Source organism: Mus caroli, unplaced genomic scaffold (genome assembly GCF_978045245.1).
Source record: "Mus caroli unplaced genomic scaffold, Mus_caroli_1 scaffold_3, whole genome shotgun sequence".
Lineage (NCBI taxonomy): Eukaryota > Metazoa > Chordata > Mammalia > Rodentia > Muridae > Mus > Mus caroli.
In genome coordinates this window covers 155,029,055-155,044,098 of record NW_028227258.1, presented here as the reverse complement: position 1 = coordinate 155,044,098, position 15,044 = coordinate 155,029,055, and positions in this window count along the sequence as shown.

The window sequence follows — 15,044 nt, the reverse complement described above, 5'->3', positions numbered from 1 at the left end:
AGTGGAGTGGATCAACCTGAGCATAGAGTGCTACAGAGGACAGAGATGGAAAAGTGATGCCAGCCCTTAGGAGGAGTCCAGAAGATCAAGTGGAATCCCAGACACTGAAACAAGAAGCTGTAACATTGAAATTACCTTGGAGACTCAAAGATGTTAAAGATGCCAGAGCCATGGGATACATGCTGAGGAAAGCTGCTAACAGGGAGTGGAACCAGCCCAGGAGAAAGCAGTTTGTTGCAGTCAAAAAACATGAAAAAGGAGTGGAGATCTGAAGACCGCTTTGACATCAGCCATGGAGATGCAGAGTTTGGAGTTTGCCCAGCTGGTTTCCTGCCTTGCTTTGGGGATTACAGTTAATTAAATTGAATGAATCTCAAAAGAGACCTTGAACTTTGGACTTTTAACAAAGTTGCAACTGCTATAGACTATGAGGACTTTGAAAGTTGGACTAAATGCATTTTGCATTATGCTATGTTTAAGTATGGCCCCCATAGACTCGGGTTTTTTAATAAGTTTATGGGGACCAGGGAGTGGAATGTAATGGTTTGTATATCCTTGGATCAGGGAGTGGCACCATCTGAAGGTGTGGCCTTGTTGGAATAGGTGTGACCTGGTTGGAATGGGTGTGTCACTGTGGGTGTGGGCATAAGATCCACACCCTAGTTGCCTGGAAATCAGTCTTTCACTAGCCACCTTGGGATGAAGACATAGAACTCTCAGCTCTGCCTGCGCCATGACAGCCTGGATGCTGCCATGCTCACACCTTGATAATAATGGACTGAACCTCTGAACCTGTAAGCCAGCCCCAATTAAATGTTGTTTTTTATAAGACTTGCCTTGGTCATGGTGTCTGTTCACAGCAGTAAAACCCTAACTAAGACACCTTTCAATTTTCTTTTTTCAAGGCAAAAGCAAGAAGTTTATTTACTGACACATCGGGTCAACCTCAACCAGTTCCTCTAGGCAAGTGATAAGAAGGCAACTCAGAATGGCTATTACAAACAGTTTGGTTTTTTTTTTTTGTTTTTGTTTTTTTGTTTTTTACTTTAGAGGCATAGGTTACATCAAGGTTACAGTTCAAACTTATTGCCTAAGCATATTAACCTTTACATCTATTGGCTAGCATGTATGACATACACATGAACTCTACCTGGGACTTTCAAGAGGGTTGGGTGACTGTTAGTACATTCTTTTTTTTTTTTTTTAATTAGGTATTTATTTCATTTACATTTTCAATGCAATCTCAAAAGTCCTGCACGTGCTCCCCCACCCATTCCTCCACCCACCCACTCCCACTTCTTGGCCCTGGCATTCCCCTGTACTGAGGCATATAAACTTTGCACGACCAATGGGCCTCTTTCCACTGATGGCTGACTAGGCCATCTCCTGATACATATGCAGCTAGAGACATGAAGGGGGTGTCTGGTTAGTTCATATTGTTGTTCCACATATAGGGTTGCAGATCCCTTTAGCTCCTTGGTTACTTTCTCTAGCTCCTCCATTGGGGGCCCTGTGATCCATCCAGTAGCTGACTGTGAGCATCCACTTCTGTGATTGCTAGGCCCCGACACAGTCTCACATAGACAGCTATATCTGGGTCTTTTCAGCAAAATCTTGCTAGTGTATGCAATGGTGTCAGTGTTTGGAAGCTGATTATGGGATGAATCCCCAGATATGGCAGTTTCTAGATGATCCATCCTCTCGTCTCAGCTCCAAACTTAGCCTCTGTAACCCCTTCAATGGGTGTTTTGTTCCCAGTTCTAAGAAGGGGCAAAGTGTCCACACTTTGGTCTTCATTCTTCTTGAGTTTCCTGTGTTTTGCAAATTGTATCTTATATCTTGGGTATCCTAAGTTTCTGGGCTAATATCCACTTATTCGTGAGTACATATTGTGTGAGTTCCTTTGATTGGGTTACCTCACTCAGGATGATGCCCTCCAGGTCCATCCATTTGCCTAGGAATTCCATAAATTCATTCTTTTTAATAGCTGAGTAGTACTCCATTGTGTAAATGTACCACATTTTCTGTATCCATTCCTCTGTTGAGGGACATCTGAGTTCTTTCCAGCTTCTGGCTATTATAAATAAGGCTGCTATGAACATAGTGGAGAATGTGTCCTCACCGGTTGGAACATCTTTTGGATATATGCCCAGGAGAGGTTTTGTGGGATCCTCCGGTAGTACTATGTCCAATTTTCTGAGGAACCGCCAGACTGATTTCCAGAGTGGTTGTACAAGCTTGCAATCCCACCAACAATGGAGGAGAGTTCCTCTTTCTACACATCCTTGCCAGCATCTCCTGTCACCCGAATTTTTGATCTTAGCCATTCTGACTGGGGTGAGGTGGAATATCAGGGTTGTTTTAACTTGCATTTCTCTGATGATTAAGGATGCTGAACATATTTTCAGGGGCTTCTCAGCATTTCTGTGTTCCTCAGGTGAGAATTCTTTGTTTAGCTCTGAGCCCCATTTTTTAATGGGGTTATTTGATTTTCTGGAGTCCACCTTCTTGAGTTTTTTATATAGATTGGATATTAGTCCCCTGTCTGATTTGTGATAGGTAAAGATCCTTTCCCAATCTGTTGGTGGCCTTTTTGTCTTATTGAAGGTGTCTTTTGCCTTGCAGAATCTTTGCAATTTTATGAGGTCCCATTTGTCAATTCTCAATCTTACAGCACAAGCCATTGCTGTTCTATTCAGGGATTTTTCTGTACCCATATCTTCGAAGCTTTTCCCTACTTTCTCCTCTATAAGTTTCAGTATCTCTGGTTTTATGTGGAGTTCCTTAATCCACTTAGATTTGACCTTAGTACAAGGAGATAGGAATGGATCAATTCGCATTCTTCTACATGATAACTGCCAGTTGTGCCAGCACCATTTGTTGAAAATGCTGTCTTTTTTCCACTGGATGGGTGTGACTAACTAAGGAAGTGAAAGATCTGTATGATAAGAGCTTCAAGTCTCTGAAGAAAGAAATTAAAGAAGATCTCAGAAGAAGGAAAAATCTCCCATGCTCATGGATTGGCAGGATCAATATAGTAAAAATGGCTATCTTGCCAAAAGAATCTATAGATTCAATGCAATCCCCATCAAAATCCCAACTCAATTCTTCAAAGAATTAGAAAGGGCATCTGCAAATTCATCTGTAATAACAAAAATCCTAGGATAGCAAAAACTCTGCTCAAGGATAAAAAATCCTCCAGTAGAATCACCATGCCTGACCTAAAGCTTTACTACAGAGCAATTGAGATAAAAACTTCATGGTACTGTTATAGCAACAGACATGTAGACCAATGGAATAGAACTTTTAGTACATTCTGATAATGTTTTACTCAAGAATGTTCCTGTGGGTGGAGAATGGAATTTGGCCTATCCTTGACTCCAGGTGGGAAGGGGAAGCTGTAAGGAGGGTATGGGATGGGAAACCTCCTTAGAATATCTCATTCCCCCCTCCCCCTTTTCTTGTACAGGCTCCAATTCTGGAGCTATGCTCAGGGGTCTTGGGTAACTAACTCATAATCTTCATGTCCTGTCCTCAGAATCATGAGATCCTTTTGTTGGTACAGGACCATCAGCTGCACAGCTCCTATTCTTTTATGAAGACTGTATGCTTGTTCAATGGGCAGGGTCCAAAGGTCAGCAATAGCAGGAGAACAGTTAGGGGTCCAAACAAGGTGGATATGAGGGTGTTTAACCAAGGGGAGGAGTTAAACCAGGAATGGAACCAGCCCTAACTCTGTTCTCTTTCCCTCTTCTGTTTGGTTAGTCCTTCTTTTACCTGGCCACTGAATCTTTAACAATCCCAGAACAGTCTATATAAAAGCAACACTCCTCGGCTAAGACAGCACATAGCCCTCCTTGCTGGAGGAAAATTAAGTCTAATCCACTCATACTCTGTACCACTCATACTACTTCTGATAATGAAGCCAATGATTCCTGAAGGTGACTTATAGAAGTTTCTATTATCTCTATATCTAAATCAACGGCTGCCAACAGACTGTCATAATTTTTCCTTTGTAAGACCAAAGCAGAAACCCCAGTGGTTGCCTTGGCCACCCCTAACCCCCGAGCACTGTAACAGGTTTGGCAGATGGAAACTAGGGATTGGGGAAGAAACCAGAATCCAAAGCTACTACTAGGTGGTCATGATCAAAGTCAAGCAGTCTTGAGCTTGAGAGTGTTGTTTGTCTTCTGTACCATCCAGTGGGGGTCCTCAGGGAGCAGGGCATCTTCAGGTTACACATGGGAAGCATGTACCCAGGCCGCAATACCATCCACCTCAAGGATTATGGGAGTGGTTAGCAGGACCAGAAAGGGGCTCTTTCACCAGGGTTCCAGCAACTGTGCCTGATGCCTCTTTATGTAGACCCACTCATAAGTCAGGAAGCTGTGAGGGGTCTCTGGCACCCCTGGAACATTTAAGGCAGACAGTTTGGGCCAGATCTCATACTGTATTAACTGAAGGGATTGGAGCCTAAAGAAAAGTTTCCTATCAGTGTGTTGGCACATCCCCAAGGAATACGCAGTACACCTCCAAGGGAGTTGGGGTGCCAAAGAAGATCTCAAAAGGGGTAAGGTTAAAATGGTAGTTGGTTTTCTAAGCTCTGAACAGGGTCAGCCAGGGGAAGGAGCACCACCTAGTCAGCACCATTCTCCAAGGACAATTTAGTTAAGGTCTCTTTTAGGGTTCTATTCATTCTCTCTAAGTTCCCTGAGCTCTGGTGATAATAAGCACAATGGAGCTTCCAACTAGTCCCCAATATCTCTGCCAATCCCTAACTTATCTTAGAGACAAAAAAGTAGGACCATTTTCTGATCCAATTACCTTGGGCATTCTGAACCTCTGGAATTTTTTCCTCTATCTTCTTTGCTACCCTAGTAGCTGTTTTGCTTGATGGGGAAAGCCTCAACCCATCCAGAGAAAGCATGCACAAACACTAGAAGGTATTTGTAACCATATTTTCCTGGCTTAACTTCTGTAAAATCGATCTCCCAATGTACTCCAGGCTATTCTCCCCAGGTGTTTTGCCTTGTTTACTCTTGGCTGCATTCTCATTTACTTACTGGCATTTCTTACACTGTTCTACTATCTCTCTTGCCCAAAACATGAGATCCATTATATATACTTTAGATCCTTTAACTGCTTGGACAAGCTTTTTATCCCCTAAATGAGTCTCTGTGCATTTGTCCTAGTAAGTCTTTTGATTGCTTTCTAGGGAGTATTGTTTTCTAGGGAGAATAGTCGGTAGGGTGGCTAGCAATCTGAGTCCTTTCTTCTTCAATTTATTTTAAGTGAGGCCATCCCTTAGTCTAGTACTGTTCACCAGAGAGTGTTTCTTGCAGGCCCGTAACTGAGATAGGCTCCTACATAGCCACTTCTCAAGCCACTTGATCTACCTGGTTATTGCCCCAGGCCACTGAGTCACTTCCCTTCTGATGTCCTGGGCAATGAATAATACTCAGAGTTGCCAGCTTCATCAGGGCATCCAAGATATCTAACATTTCTTGCATGTGTTTTTGTCTCTTTTCCCGCTGATGTGAGTAATTCTCTCTTTTGGTATATAGCCCTGTGGGCATGGGCTGTGGCAAAGGCATACCTGCTATCTGTGTAGATGTTAATTTTCTTGCTTGGCCCAAATCCCAAGACTTTGGTGAGGGCAATTAGCTCAGCTTTATGTGCCAACATGCTGGGGGGTAGTGGTTCTGCACCAAAACATTTGTGCCATCCACCATGGAAGCATCCACTCATCTCTCGCCTTCATGGGTAGCACTGTTCCTGTCTCTAACTAGGTAGTCTCTGCTCCAAGCAGGAGTCAGTTGGAAAGGTCTTTCCTCCACTCATGGGCTCTCCTTTTAGAGAGAGTTAGTTGTTGCCTGTCAGACAAGAAGGGTATCTGGGCCCCCACCTTGGAGAGTAAGTTTTACCCCAAAAGAGGGTAGGAACAGTCTAGGATGACCATAAATGAATGGGATACCCAGCCTATCCCTAGCTCTAGTGTTCTTTTGGTGCCATTCACTCCTTGGACCCAAGATTTTTCTTGGAAATGGGGCTATCAGCTTACAAGACCAAGTATTGAGCAACTGTGTCCACCAAGAATTGAGTTGTTTTCCTCTCCACTCTCAGAATTACCCTGGGTTCAGGGAGGGGGTCCAAACCCCATGTACACTAATCACTGTCTTCATGCAGGGATAACACCTTTGCCATTTGGGGGCACTTTTTCCAAGGCCCAGAATTTCCTGCCCTCAGCTTCCATTTGTTGGGGCATTCTCGGGCCCAGTACCCCCCTCTCTTTGTAATATGTACACTGATCTTTTTCAAGGAGTTTTCTGACTCTCTTCTCTGCTTTCCCTGCCAAGATTCTTTGTAAATTCCTTTCCTGTCCCCTTTCTTTTTCATCTCCCTTTAATATCCCTTTCTCTTTCTCTGTTCCTTCTCCTCTTCTGTTTCTCTGTTACGGTAGACTTTCTCAGCACCCTGTGCTGAGGAATCCCTCAATGACTTACCCTGCAGTTCCTCTAGCCTCTGCAGCTTTTTCCTGATATCTCTACTAGCCAGGTCTGTAAAAGCCATAGTCACAGTAGCTTTCTTTTTGCTCCTTGCTGCTAGGGTCATAGTGTGTATACTGAAGGAACTTCTCCATGAGTCACTCTAGAAAGGCAGAAGCTGACTCATCTGATCCCTCTCTAATCTCACATACCTTGGTCAAATTTGTTGGTTGTCATGTGCCCCCCTTGAGACTTTCCAACACTCAACCTGGAGGTTGTCCCTTACCTTCTGCTGTATTAAAGTCCCAACCAGGTCTAGTCAGTCAATGACAGCCTGGTCAATCAATGGTGCCCCTGTGTCTGAGCAGGCATTTTTCCTGGCTTCCTGCATTATCTTCTCTCTCTCTTAGGTTGTGAAAAGCATTCTCAGGAGTTGTTAAATATCATCCCAGGTGGGGTTGGGGAACTGAAGTATCATCCAGAGTCCCCAAGGTCATGGCATTAAGGCAAGTCTGCCCACTGCAACTGACTGCACCAGACCAGAGGCTTTCCAGACTACACCTCGGTAGGGATCTAAAAGTGAATGCAAAAGATAGAGACAAACACAAACACTTGCAAGTAGGGACCTGTTGTTGGCCTTGGATTTTTTTCCCCTCTGATCAGTCTAGTCTGTGGTCACTGGGGAGGGGGGTTTCTCCTCAAATCCATGAGGAGCCCCCAAATATAAGATCCAACACTTAGTCAGTGGTACTTACTTTGAGATGCCCTTGAGGGAGACACCAAGATGCAGATTGATGCAAAAGCAAGTTTATTTTCCAGTGCATCGGAGTCAACCCTCAATCAGTTCCTCTAGGAGACTGACAAGAAGGTGATCATTTCAAACTTATTTATATGAAGCATTATGTGGAGGACACATACCAAACTGTAAAAGGAGGCAAGGGGAGTAACTCAATGGGTAAAAAGACTGGCTATAAAATTGTGACAATTTTGTCTTTATTGTCTTAACCATTTCCTTCTACTGAACTGTAATTACATCTTGCAAAAATTTCCAAAGTTCTTAAGTTGTTAAATCAGGAGTTTATCCTAATTCTCTCAAGTAGGATTTCATTAACATTTTTTTTCTCAGTGTGTGGACACATGCTAGTACTTGATTAGGACAAAATAAGAATTCTGTCCTTCTGCTATAGACTATGAGAACTTTAAAAGTTGGACTAAATGCATTTTGCATTATGCTATGTTTAAGTATGCCCCCTCCCCCATAGACTCACGTGTTTGAACAAGTCGATGGGGGCCAGGGAGTGGAATGTGATTGTTTGTATATTCTTCGATCAGGGAGTGGCACCATTTGGAGATGTGGCCTTGTTGGAATAGGTGTGACCTGGTTGGAGTAGATGGGTGTGGGCTTAAGATCCTCACCATAGTTTTCTGGAAGTCAGTCTTCCACTAGCAGCCTTTGAGTGAAGATGTAGAATTCTCAGCTACTGCCATGCTCCCACCTTGATGATAATGGACTGAATCTCTGAACCTGTAAGCCAGCCCCAATTAAATGTTGTTTTTATAAGAAAAAAAGAAAAGAATTCTGTCCTTATTGCTTCCCTTCATCCTTTGACAATCATGCTATTGGACATATAATCTGTCTAGTTTTGCTTACTAACTCCCTTAAATAAAAGCTCTTTTGTATCAACATATCAAATATTTGTTTATTTTACTAATAATTTGCTCATCAGAATATATCAATTATGAGTCAGAGGCTATTCATCTCTGTCAGAAACATTTCATAGCCTCCTACATACTATTTCTTTAAGACATTGTCTTCCAGAATATCATGATAAATAAAGTTTTCTAACACAAGACTGTGATTATATAAATGTTTGTGGGTCCTTAAAAGATGAGCCCATTCTAATTTGTGTAACCATCAATCAAGGTTGCTAATGTATAGCAGATTTTACTGTAAGTATCAGATCGAGTGTTATATAGGCCAAAGTAAGAACATGTTCATATCATGCTGAAAAAAAAAAAACAAACAAACAAACAAACAGAAAAGTGGACCATAATGTATCCTTCAGATTCTATGTATATCTCCACATGTGTGGTCTATAAATTATGAGGAATCTGTATACATATAAGTTGTATTTAGCTGCATCTATGTCTTCATTTTGCTCATTATCTCAGTAAAAAACTTTCCATTGTTATATATTTATAATTTGCATTTCATTAATGTTGTGTGAAGGTGGGAGAATACATGATTGATAATCATACTCATCACTTCAGAAATTTTTGAAATATGACAAATGGCTGGGATGCTCTTCTTAAAAGTCCAAAAGCTTTCAGTGCAATATCCTTGTCAATCTGCTCACTGTAACAATTCCAGTGCTGTGAGTTGCTTCTTCTAAGTCAGTGCTTTTTAACCTTCCTAATGCTGCAACCCTTTAATACAGTTTCTCATGGTGTGGTGACTCCCCAAACCATAAAATTGTTTTTGTTGATACTCATAACCATAATTTTTCTACTGTTATGAATCATAATGTAAATATTTGCATTTTCGAATGCTCTTAAGTGACTTTTGTGAAAGGATCAAGAGTCACAGGTTGAGAAGCAGTGCTCTAAAGTAAATTTCACTTTTTTTCCTAAGCAGGCTCTCATATGTGCTTGTGCACCTCTTCATTTTCTGTTATCTACTTCGCCCAAGACAGAAATTACCACAAAATTAAAGGATTATTTCTGTATCACTACAAAAAAATTAATAGTGAATCTTAATTTTGAACATTTTATAAATCCATCCCTTTTTTCTATCACAGCTTTCTGACTGCAGGTTTGTCTGCCACTGTTTCCACAATGCACCATTAAGTTACAGCAATGTTCTTTTAATTTGGACTGGATCAGTATATGCTTTCTTTGACCTCTCATCTGTCACAGCATATTGTGTTTGAATCTGTTTATTTCTTCTTCACTAGTTACATGAAGTATGAGCACTGAGGCTATCTGACAGATCTGGTGGTGGGAAAGAGTTTAGAATTATTACCAAAAAAAAAAAAAAAAAAAAAAAATGAAAGACCTAGAGGACACAAGCATGAGTGAGAAAACTCTTTCCTGTATTCCATATTGTGTTATGGGAAGCAAACATCCAGAAAGACTCATCCCGTGCAGGACCTACAGGTAAGCTTTTGATTACAGCTGAAGAGAGGGCATCATGATACCCTACTCTTTGGGTATCTAGCATAGGGAACTAGCTGGGAAGTAGATCAAGAAGGGAATTCACATTTGGAGAAGAAAATGACATGGAGTGGGCATTGGGAACTGAACACATATATTTTTTTAACTTGTCCCATAATCACACAAGTACAGAACACACAAATCCAAAATTTTTCTGAAAGATAACTCTGAGGAAGTCATGAGTGATTCATCAGACAGTGATGCCTGCAAACATACCGAGTGTTTCTTTTGATATTAGGTGGGTTCAAGGAGGAAAATGTGGCTTTGGCATATTTTCTTGAACAATTGTTCCAATTTCTTAGGTTTGGCAAAGTTACAGTGCATTTTTTCATTCTCTCTTTCTCATGATTTACAAAGCCATGTATACTTTAAAGGAAATTTAATCCATATGTTCTGATTCATTTGCACTTCGCTTGTTCGTGAAAGGCATCTCCTGTCGGAGAAATCAAGGAGAATCTTTTTAATAAGTCCCTACTTCCTCTCTCCTCTGAGAAGGAGCTTTTCTCATTTATTAGACAAGTGGGAACTCTCGAAATTCAGACTGGAAACTTATAAATTTCAGTGGAATGAATAATTTGTCAAAATCCTCTTTCTTCTTTTCCTATAGTAGTAAAGCTACTGGCATTTGACAAAGGAACAAGGCAACAACTGCAAAGTGCTGAGTGTTTTAAGAGTCACCCCTTCAGAATAATTTTCTCATACTTTTATATTTAGTAAACATGTTCCTATAAATGTGAACTGTGCCACCTCTATACAGAAAACTTCACATCTCTCTGAAGAAAAATGAAAGAGCAGATGGATGCTAAATTTATGAGACATTTTGTCAGCAGTCATTCCATGGAACTAAGAGACAGCCATTAATAACATGTCTAGCTCAGAGGATAGACAACCGACATTTGGGGCTAACGTATTCTAAAATCATAATTCTTATTATGTACAGGATTTGTTACTATGACCCTCAGGTAGAATGAAACAAAGAAGAAAAGAAATTAAATGGCTATAATTTAATTGCACATGAGATGTAACTTCTTGGATACTAATGACAGAACATTTCAATTAAAAAAGTTATTTAAATACATTGTGGAAACTTTATATGCCCCAATATAGGGGAATGCCAGGGCCAAAAGAATGGGAATGGGTGGGTAGGGAAGTGGGGGGCGCTATGGGGGACTTTTGGGATAGTATTGGAAATGTAATTGAGGAAAATATGTAATAAAAATATAAAAAAAAAAATACATTGTGAAAAACTATATATCACAATTTTTATTACCAGTTTCTAAGTACTCTTCCAGCTACATGACATGAGTCTTTTGCCTTGTGGTTGAGTAACTCTCTGTACCCCAGGTATTTCAAAGACACATTAAGTGTGGTAATGTAAAAAGCAGAGCACCCAGCACACCTTTTGGAGGATTGAGAGGCCATTAAAAACTCCCTGGGAAGAGGAAAGGAAGGTCCAGTATGAGAGTAAGATTATGAGAAATCAGGTTTTAATCAATTCTAAAACTTCAACATATATCTATTTAAGTTGATGTTAGATGGTTTATCCCCAGTGAAAATGAAGGCCTATATTTGCCATGCTGTGAACTATTTCAGAACAGAAATATTATATGTTCTCCAATGAATGTTTATGTGCACATCTGGATATATGAAGTAAGCTAAAGTAATTAATGGGTTATGCAAAAGTAATTATTACATCTGAAACCTTATTTTTGATTTGGGTAGAGTCTGTGGTTACATGATTAGTTTCCCAATAAAAGACACATCCATTTACAAACACATACACTTCATTTCTCTAACCACCAGCTCCAGTAAGAAGTAAGAAATACATACCTGTGGACAAGACTGACACTGTTGGTTAACTTCGTCTGACATCTAAATGTGTGCTTCTAAAAGAGAAACATAATGTGCCGTACATTATGCCATGTGTGTGTGTGTTTATGTATCAGCAATTAACTATTTCAAGTAATATATCAATGTGGTGTGGACTATGAGTTATAAAGTGAGTCAGGTTTTTGCCCAGCTCAGTGTCTTATCTTCTTAAAGCTCATCTTTGTCTTCATAACCTATTTATTCACTTTATTTTAGTTTTTAAATTCTTCTTTAAAAATTTCTCATTCTTCACCATATTCAAATACTTCCAAATTCTGTGCCTTTCTTACTGTCAAACTCTGTGTTCTTTCTCTCTTAAAAACAAAAATGAAAACAAACCAAACAAATGAGAAAGAGAAAGAAAAATGACAAAGATCACTTAAAAATCATGGAGACTAATTTGAATGGCATCTGCTCCTAAGCATAGAGGCTGCTCTGTGACTTGGTTGATAGACCATAAAAGGAAACTGACTCTCCATTGTAAAGGACAACAGGTATCCTTTACAAATAGCTTCTCAGCTAGGGGTGAGAGGCTGACCTCATTTCTCCTCTTCATGATTGGAGTTCTGTCAGGCTTGACTGTAGGATTAAAAACCTTCAAGCTCACTTCTGTGTTTCAAAAGCCACCAATCTCTGAGTTTGAAAACCCACCAAGTTTTGAGTTAAAAAACCTACTTGTCTTTGAACAGACCCCTAGCTCGGGACTTGAAATTCTATCAGTCCTCATCCTGGAAATCTCTACCCTGGAAAAGCTCTGCCACACTAGAAGCCCTATATAAAGCCTTTCTCCTGCTCAGGTGTCTTCTGCTTCTCTCCTGAGCAGAGGCTGTCATCCTACTGTGTCTTTCCCCAAAAAAATACCTTGTGTGAGGTTTGTTATGTGGTGTGACTTCATGGTTTTCCTTGGCCACCCAATTGTGATGATACCTTTCCCTTCAGAGCTGCAGTTATTTCCACTAAGAAAGTTTTCCATTCAGAGCTGCAACCCTTGCATTAGGAAACAGTTTCTCCTCAGAGCTACAACACTTACATTGACCTTGTCTAGGTCTAGTGCATGTTGTCATAGTCTCTGTGTCAACACATGTCCTGTTGTGTTTGGAAAATTCAGTTTCCTTAAAATCAACCACCACTTCTAGTTTTTATGATCTTTCTGTACCCTCTTCAGCATAGATCCATGAGCCTTGAGGGGAGAAGGAGGAAAAAATATCCTATGCATAGCTAAAACCTCAGTCTGAATAAAGTCACTATTTGCACATTGTCCTTTTGTGTATGGTAGGCTTTTCAAGGAGAGGCTTCCCCAGATAGGGACCTCACAACAAACCAAAATACAAGCTTCAACAAAGTCTGATTTGGTGAATCAATAACTTTTACTAGGTGTGGGACAACTTACAGGAACAAGTGACTAGAAGTTGGAAGAATAAACAAAGCTCACCCTAGTATGAAACATCGTAGGTGAGATTATTACTCCACAGCCTACAGATTGCTGAACAGGTTGAAGGTGTAGTTTTGAACAGCAATCAGTTTGTCTGATTTTATTTCAGACTGTACAGATGATTTTTATGCTTTGAAAAAGCTTAGCTAAACTGAAAGCTTTCTTTGTGTTTTGGTTCCTCTAAAAAGTGACTCAGCAGGTTTTGCTTTGACTCTGGGAAGGAAGTGTCCTAGGGGATCCTTTTGGTTTCAGGGACTTACTATAGCTACTTTCAATCCTTGACATTTGGTCTTAAGGTGTTTCCCTGATAGATGAATAATTTTGATCTGAAGAGAAATCTGATATAGATTTCTTTGTTAATTATCATCATCTGCAAGACAATACTTCTCTAATAAGGAATGATTGATGCATTGATCTCTGGGTATAGGAGTATGTGATTATGAATAATCATATTTATTTATTTAACAAATTAATAGCAATAGATTTTCTCCTAGTGACCAGGCACTATCTATTCTCAGGTTTTTTTACTTCATTAACAAATCTGATATGATTCTGTCTTATGTAGTAGATCTTAAATAAATCAAAAAGTGATTCTCCTATCAATTGTACCACTATTATACCAGTGGATATATCTTACATATAGGCTTCTATTTTAACATGAAAGATTATAGCTAAATGAACTTGTTGATTACTTTTCTTCTCTTCCATCCCCTAGCACTATGGATGCTAACTAGTAGGTAGGGATAATGCTTCCAGTTAAGTACCAGCTAGACTTCTCTATGTTTTGTCATAAGTATGAGCTAGCTAAGTTTCTTGCCATCAATTTTTGGAGGTCTTTATTATAATCTGCAGTATTTGGTAGATATATAGGATACTTTTAGCTAATGATTAAAATAAAATGCCATGAAGTACTAGTACTGAGTTTTTGTTGTTTTGGTAGCTTATAATATTTAATTGGAGTATTATCTCTGCGATTATAGGAAAATTCCATTTAAACTTCTTTTATATATGTATGAAGTTTAGGGAGATACTAGAGTCATAGGTTTTCATATGGTTCTTCTAAAGGCCTTTTGTGTTAGTCCTCCCAACTTTAAATTGGAACCATTACTTATTTCCCATAACTATTTTTAATATGAAACATAAGGAGTATGTTTAGTATAAACTAGGAATGAATTGTAACTCTCTTAATTATTTTGTATTAGTAAATTCATACCCTATCATGTTTATGAAAGAGCTTTCAGCCAGGGCTGCTATTAGCCACAATATAAGATCATGAATATTTTCCTTGTTTAATTTATCATTCTTTGAATGTTAGATATCATTGTCAAACTCATTGGAACATGATGAAGCATATCGTATTCATCTCTACCTGTTACTACTTGATATGTAGTAGTGAGCAGTACTTACATTTTGAAAGAATTATTTGATTGAAATATTCATTGATTTTCCTTGGAAGGTCAAGTTAAAATATACACAACAGCTCATTCCTGTTTCCTAAAAGTAAACAATATATTCAAAGCTAATATGTGTTCCTTCCTTTCATTCTCTTAGATTTTTGCTTCTCTCTCTCTCTCTCTCTCTCTCTCTCTCTCTCTCTCTTTCTGTATGTGTGTGTGTGAAGACAAGAGGATGGATTTCTGTTAAATATTGACTAAAGGAAAGTTGGAAGCTACCTGATTTAGGTGCTAGAAACTGAATTTATGTGCTCCAAAAGACCAGTAGTACTATTAACTACTATGTCTTCTCCCAAGCCTCTACATGTTGACTTTAAAGGCCATCCTTAGTCAGAATTGCTTCTGTCTAAAAGAAAAACAGGGACAAAGAGTAGAGCAGAGACTGAAGGAAAGACAATCGAGAGACTGTTGACACCTGGGGAGTCATCAAATATGCAGCCACCAAACCTAGTCACTATTGCTGACAGGCTCCTGATATAGCTGTCTTCTGAGAGGTTCTGCCAGGGCCTAACTGAAACAGATGCAGATGCTTGTAGCCATCCATCGGACTGAGCACTGGAATCGCAATGGAGGAGTTAGGAGAAGGACTGA